This window comes from Acomys minous (genome assembly GCF_964271855.1).
Source record: "Acomys minous genome assembly, chromosome: 18".
NCBI lineage: Eukaryota > Metazoa > Chordata > Mammalia > Rodentia > Muridae > Acomys > Acomys minous.
The window spans coordinates 61,789,493-61,796,925 of record NC_140501.1 but is presented as its reverse complement, the minus strand read 5'-3'; the positions used below and the strand labels follow the sequence as shown (position 1 = coordinate 61,796,925).

The following is a 7,433-nucleotide window of genomic DNA, read 5'->3' as shown; positions in this document are numbered from 1 at the left end:
AACCACCAAGCCATCTCTCCAGCTCCCCAGGCTGGCTTTGAACTTGCAACCTCCCAGCCTCCAGCTGCTAATATAGCAGGTGTATAGCGCCGTTACATCTGCCTCCCATTCTTGGTTTCATCAGGGAGCTGACTGGGCTGAGGAGGTGTTGCTGAGCTGCTTCTCGTTCTCCGGGGAAGGCTCTAACAGGGTTTCTGCTCATAGCTTCTGGCTGCCTGGACAGGCTGCGAGGGGCAGCTGGTCCCAATCCCCCTCCCCCCCTCCCCCCGCCCCGTGGAGGCTTGATGCTCCGCACCTCGGCACAACCAGAAACAGGAGCTGCCTTGGAGGTGTGGAGGACAGGACAGGCTAACAGAGCCAGCTGCCTTGGGCCAGGCTGGGCCATTTGCTGCTGCTGCCTGGGCCGGGCTGTGTACATAGAACAGCAGCTGCCTGGGAAGGGAAGAACCCAACAGTCTGGTTGGTCTCAGTCCTTGAAAGAGCAGCCTGGCTGCAGGTGGGGCCAGGCCGGGCGGAGAGAACGGACATGCGCAGAGAGGTCAGGACTCTGGTCCCCGCTAGACGTCTGTTCACACCTACTGGCTTCTGCTCCAAACCTCTCATATTTTAAAGTCTTATTTTGTTTTTCGTTGACAGAATAACTGTACATGCTTGTCAATCACGTGTTGTTACTTTACATGTAAATACAGTACACGCCTTTAATCCCAGTACTCGGGAGGCAGAGGCAGGTGAATATGGAGTTCTAGGCCAGCTAGGCCAGCCTAGGTCTACAGAGCGAGTTCCAGGACAGCCAGGGCTACAAAGAGAAACCCTGTCTTGAATAATAAATAACAAACAAAATCATTCGAACTTCTGTTGGCTCAGTTATCACATTTTGATGGTGAGAAAGCTCAGAATTTATTTCTATAGCTACTTTCAAAGGTTCTCACTCTCTGTCTTCCTCTCTCCTTTCTTCCCTCCCTTCTTCCTTCCCTCCCTCCTTCCTCACTCCCTCCTTCCTTCCTCTTTCCTTCCTTCCCTCCTTCCTTCCTCCCTTCCTCCCTCCTTTTTTTCCTCTTTTTCTCTCTTTGCCAGAGTCCAGGGCCTACAGCATGCTCAGGCAGTGCTCTGTCACTGAGCTGTCCTCCAATTCCAGTAAAGGTGACTACAGTCACCCTGCTGTACAGTAGCCACCAAGACTCATTTTCTACTGTGTGTAGCTCTACGTCCTTGACTTGCCTTTCCATCTTTCCCTCATCCTCACTGTCCCCAGCATCTGGTAACTACTACCTTATTTTCTACCTGCATCGAATTGACCTCTTAGAACAGTTCGCATGTACGTGAGGCCATTCACTATCTGTCTTTCTGTGTCCGGCTTGTTTCACTTAACACAGAGTCCTTCAGGTTTATCTGTGTGTTTCCAATGGACAGAATTACTAATATATATATATATTAATATATATATTAAAATAGATTGATACATTTATTTATGTTTTTGAGGCAGGGTCTCAGGTATCCCAGACTTCCTGCAAATTCCCTGTGGCTAAGGACAACCTTAAAGCTCTAGCCCTCACTTGGGCGTGGTGGCCACACCTGGGAGACAGATGCAGGTGGACCAGCCTGGTCTACAAAGTGAGTCCTGGACAGCCAAGGCTACACAGAAAAACACTGTCTTGAAAAAAACAAAAACAGCTCTAGCCCTCCTATCTCCACCTCCCAATGTTGGGGTCATAGATTGTGTCCTACATTCCTAGAAGTTTGTTTTTTAAGATATTGCTCTTCTTTTCTTTCTTTCTTTCTTTCTTTCTTTCTTTCTTTCTTTCTTTCTTTCTTTCTTTCTTGAGTGCTATGTTGCTTTGTTTTCATGCACACCAGAAGAGGGAATCAGATTCCATCACAGATGGTAATTACAAATGGTCGTGAGTCACCCTGTGTTGGCTGGGAATTGAACTCAGGACCTCTGGAAGAGCAGCCAGTGTCCTTAACCACTGAGCCATCTCTCCAGTTCCCCTAGAAGTTTAATTTTTTTGCTGATATATAAAAACACACAAACTGAACATACTTTTTAAAAATGTTTGTGTCTGCACATGCCCTGGCACACAGGTGGGGGGCCTAAGACAACGTGTGGGCGCCTTTCTCTTTATGCCATGTGGGTTCCAGGGATTGAACCCAGGTCGTCAGGCTTGGCGGCAGGCTGCCCTTTCCCTCTGAGTCATCTCACTGGGCCCCTCCATGTTTGTAGTATATTTTCCCTCATCTGTTTATCTGTGGGTGGACTCGTGTGCTGGTTCCATGTCTTGGCCTGTGTGGATAGATGAGAGATATAATGAACACGGAACTGCCAATGTGTCTGCCCTGTCAGCTCTACACCCTTTAGGACTGTGCTCAGGGTTGGAGTCTTAATGTAGCTATTTTTAATTTAAAAAAATTTTTTGAGGAATTTCCATGCAGTTTTCGCCACGACTGTACAATTTACGTCTCCTACCAAAGTTATGCCTGGGTCCCTCTGTGGCCACATGCCAGGATTTGCTATCCTCTCTTCCGTAAGCCGCTCTAAGAGCTACGAGCTGTAACTCATTGTGTGGTTTTGCTTTGCAGTCCTGCTGACTAGAGATGACCATCTGCTTAGCCAGTGTCCTCCGATCCTTGCTGGGCAGTGTGGCCCTCTCGGCCTCACCTTTGACTTCATTCCTGCTGTCTGAGCTCCGGCCACAAGCTCACCAAACACCATTCCTGGCCAGATTGCCCTCAGCACCTGCCTTTCATTGGACTTTGCCTGTGAGCCGCCTCACTAATGATTGACAGTTAGGGGGTATATACAAGCGCAGAACTTGTGGCCAGGCTAGCTGTTCTAAAAGCGTCCCTTCGTAGCTGGCCCCACAACGCTCCCTAAGGTTTCCTTCTAGGGATAGCCCCCAACTCCCTCCCATTGTCCCTTGCGGTTTCCCAACAGTGACAAACCTGCGGTGCCTTCACGATGTTACTCTGTGGGATCCCAACGCCTTCCCTGACTGTAGAGAGAGTTCAGAGTTCAGTTTTCCTTCTTGCCTTCCCCTTTCCTGGCCCCTGGCACCCTCGTTCTAACGCCACACCTTGCCACCCCCCTGCATGCTCTTCTCCTGTTTCTCCCTCAGAGGTTTGTATCCAGAGATGTGCAAAGCGTGACCCCCCCAGACAGGAGCCCCGAGGGCGGCTGCCCACAGACAGGCACGTCTCTAGCCCTGCTGTTTTTGTGTTTTGCAGTGCTGCGGGGTGGAACGCAGGGCGTCTTGCATGCTGAGCAAGGCCACGGCCACTGAGCCATGCCCCGAGCTCTTAGCCCTGATCCTATGTCATGAGTTTCTGCCAAGCCTTTCTCTAATGCCTGTCTTCTTTCCCGACTCTGCACATGACTCATTTTCAACATGCTTTAACTCAGTCTCGCCTGTCAACACAGATAACTTCGTTACTTCATCTCTGTTTCCCAACGCTCAGGCATGCCTCGGTGATCCCTCTGCCCTCTGCTAGGTAGCCCAGGCTGGCTTCAGACTCACTATTCAATTAAGAATTACCTTTAACCTCCTGCTTTTACGCGGGGAGTGCTGGGGTGACAGAAATGCTCCACCGTGTCCCGCAAACTTCTGTTCAGGCGTCTGCACTATGAGTGCTCAGGGCCAGCCCCAAACCCCCAGCTCTGACGCATGACGCAATTTCTTTACTGTACGTGACCCTCCTTTGTTCCACAAGTTTCCAGGCCTGAGTTCAAAGGGCTTCCTAACCATTTCAGAGCCTAGCTGATTTCATGTTTTTGTTTGTTTTTCTGTTAAGTCATCCTTAGATTCACACTTTCTCACAAACCTTCTGGGATTTTCTATTTGGTTCTGTAAATAAATGGAATAATGCCATTTTTTTTTAAAACATTTTGGGCAGACATAACTCAGAGAGTTAATCCTGGACATTTGTCATGTCTTCCTGTTTGAGAAAAATTCACCCTAATTCTCCCATAATATAGTCCTATAAGCATAGATATGCCCTGGCTCCTCCCACCCTGACTCAGTGGTTCTCAACCTTCTTAGTGCTGGGACCCTTTAATACAGTTCCTCATGTTATGGTGACCCCCCCAATCATAAAATTGTTTTCGTTGTTACTTCATAACTGCAATTTTGCTGCTGTTATGAATCATAATGTAAATATCTGATATGTGACAGCCAAAGGGGTCGTGACCCACAGGTTAAGAACCTCTGTCCTCATTGGACCCAGACCCCTCCCTGTTCTCCCCTCTCCTTGCCCCAGAATGCAGACTGAGCCAAGAGGAAAAGCAAGCAAGCAAATGAATGTTAGCAATAAAAGGTCTCCATTTCCTGCTTCCTTAAAATCTTAGGGTGATGGTGGGACCTGAAGGCACAGGCCAGCAGCCTGGCTGCTAAGGCAAGAGGACTGATGTGAGTTCAAGGCCTGCCTACACTACAGAGTGAGTTCAAGGCCTGCCTACACTACAGAGTGAGTTCAAGGCCTGCCTACACTACAGAGTGAGTTCAAGGCCTGCCTAAGCAACTGGTGAGACTTTGTCTCAAAGTAAAAAAACATCTGGGGATATCTCAGTGGTAGACAGTTTGTTCCCAGAAAAGCAAGAAGAGGAAAAGAATAGAAAAGATAGGAAAGTGAAGGTGGGGAGGGTGAGGGTGTGGGGGGGAGGGTATGGGGGGGTAGAAGGGAGTTGGGGGGTGGGGGGTGATGGGGAGGGAGAGGAAGGAAAAAACGCAGCCACTTCCAGGAGTATTGGAGTGTGGTTTTGAAAGCTCAGACATAGTCAGACTTTAATTTTTTTTTCTTTTATTGCATTTATTTACTTGTGTGTTGCAGCCCATGTGTGGAGGTCAGAGGAAAACTTTCAGGAGCTGGGGACCAAGGGATTCAACTCTGGCAGCTGGTTATGTTTGGTGGCAAGAGTCTTTACAGTCCCTCGCATATGTGTGAATATAAAAGATGTGGCGATTATTAAAACTTCTATTTCTGGATGAAAATCCCTACACGGGATCCCTGACCCAGACATAAATATGAATCCACATCAGCCTTGAGAAATAAGTTGTCATGGGCTTAACAAACCAGGAACCTAGAGAATTGGGGAGCTATGAAAAGCTGCCGGGGGGGGGGCAAGACCCCATTTTTACAATACGATTTGAGAATAATAGTTACTCACAACGTTTTACTTGGTGAAGGCTTTCAAGAATGCTCTCCCGTAGCTTGAGATGAGCAAAGGTCATTTGTGGTATTTCGCCCTTAAGGTACTTGACCAGACTAGAACACAGCTGTTTTTCACGAGGCCCGGGTAAGCTTCAGCGACGTGTGCTGGCTTGTCTTACTCACTTAATGCTCATGGTTAATTTATATAAGCTTTGGAGGCTATTTTGGTGTAGCACAGTGCTAATAAAGTAAGCCGGAGATGTCAACAGTGTTACAATGTCCGCATTCAGAGTTGTGTCTTCCTTTGCGGACCATTTACCGTCTCTTGTGTGGAAAAAAGAGATCATTTTTCTCCTCATTAAAACATTATGGTAAGAATATTTAAACACACTGTCATCTTAACTGTTTTTTTTTTTCCCTCTTTCTCTTTGAGACAGGGTTTTCCTGTGTAGCCATAGCTGTCCTGGAACTCACTCTGTAGACCAGGCTGGCCTCAACCTCAGAGATCTGCCTGTCTCTGTCTCTTGAGCGCTGCTGGGATTAAAGGCGTGTGCCACCGTCACCCAGCCATCTTAATTGTTTTTTAGTGTGCCATTTACGTTACTGCTGTGCGACCAACTCTACCAGCCATTTCTAGAACTGTTTTATCCCCTGAAGCTGAGCCAAATGGTCCTCTTTCCCTCAAATTTTTGACAACCTTTCTGCCTTTATATTGTCTTGGTTTCCCTGGAACTACAGGGTATTTGTCCCTTCGTGTCTGACCTATTTAAACCTAGCATGATGTTTTCAAGGCTTGTCTGGGTCACCTGAGCCAGATTCTCCTTCCTTTTTACAGTAGAAGTGTTCTCTGTTCTGTGTCTAGAGCACATTTTGTTGATGGCATCTTGGCCAGTGTGAGTAGTGCCGCTCTAAATGGGCTTTACAAAACCTGTTCAGGTGAGATTGCTTTTTTTTTTTTTTTTTTTTTGGAAAACGTTTGGTAGGGTGGGAAGATGTTTTCTTGAGTTATTATAATTCAGACTTTTCCTAAATTCATTTTTTTGAGGTTTAGAAAAGCAAATGTCACATTTGTGAAAGGCCTGGAATCTTTGAATGGTGACCTGTGTCCTTAAGAATATAAAGGAGGCTGGGTATAGCTCAGGGGCAGAGCCGTAGCGCAGCGTGTGTGAGCCCTGAGCCCAGTGTGCTTGCCCCAAAGGACAAAAAACTAAGGAATGCTGACTTTTCAGAGATGGCCTACCTTGATGCTAGCTAATGACGTCAGAGTAAGGAATGTCCCTGCACGGGAGAGTCTTGAGAAAGAAGTAAGCCGGCTTCGTTGCAGTTATGATCCACCAGGAGGCTTTAAAATCAAAGCCGGAGGACGAGCCACCATAAAGCTAAGTATGGCCACACAACGTGGCTAGGACAGTCTTTGTCGCATTTGTGAGGAAATACTGTGTAAGGACTTCAAGTTCCTTTTTCTGGTCTCCTTAACAAAATAACATCAGGCATATATACCTATGAATTAAAAAATGCAAGCCCCCAAACCGTGGGATTATCGAGGTTTCTAGTTAGGAGGGAGTGTTCAGGTTGAGGAATTTCGGCTGTTCTCAAGGGAATTGCAAGGAGCCGGTACTCTGCAATTACACACAATGGACTGCAGATGGCAGTAGAGAGAGGCGTTCTACCTCACTGCAGGTTCTACTCGGGATCAGGGCGCCCAAGAAACCCTTCGGCCAGTTATGAATTATATCAACTGGTGAAAGGAGTCCTTGGCAGGTTATTGAGCTTCTTGCAGGAGCAGCAGCAGCAACAACAGCAGCAGCAAAATAACAGCAACAACAACAAAATAACAGCAGCAACAACAAAATAACAGCAGCAGCAACAACAACAGCAACAACAAACTAACCATGACTCAGGTCGTCCCTGAAAGTTAGTGGTCTTTTATGAAATCAGCTTCTATGAAGTTGTTCCTGAGGGCCCACAAAATCCAACCCAAACCCAAACTGTGACATATGACGTCCTGAGCTGGCGTAGGCTATGGTGCACCTGTAATAACCCATAACCCTCTACTACCCACAGTAAAGCAACTGTTTCTCCCACATCTCCCACCCACAATGGTGACTTCCTTCTACACTCATCTTCCCACTGGAGATCACAGGAGGATTTCAATAAACAACCCTTTTAAAATGAAGTGACAGGTTAGATTAGGGGTTTGATAAACTGTCATAATCTCATATTAACACAGAAGCCTGAAAACTAGATGCCACTAAGTTCGTTTATCCTTAAAAGTGCAAACTCAAACCTTG

At 47.1% G+C, this 7,433-nt stretch overlaps 1 long non-coding RNA gene across 1 annotated transcript; it reads right to left on the bottom strand.

Moving 5' to 3' along the window:
- Positions 1–1,485: 1,485 nt before the first annotated feature.
- Positions 1,486–3,652, bottom strand: LOC311589084. Its single transcript, XR_014776414.1, has 3 exons — positions 3,531–3,652; positions 2,941–2,990; positions 1,486–2,281 (listed from the first exon to the last, which is right to left on the bottom strand). It is a non-coding gene; the product is annotated as an uncharacterized lncRNA (long non-coding RNA).
- Between the last annotated feature and the right edge of the window lie 3,781 nt (positions 3,653–7,433).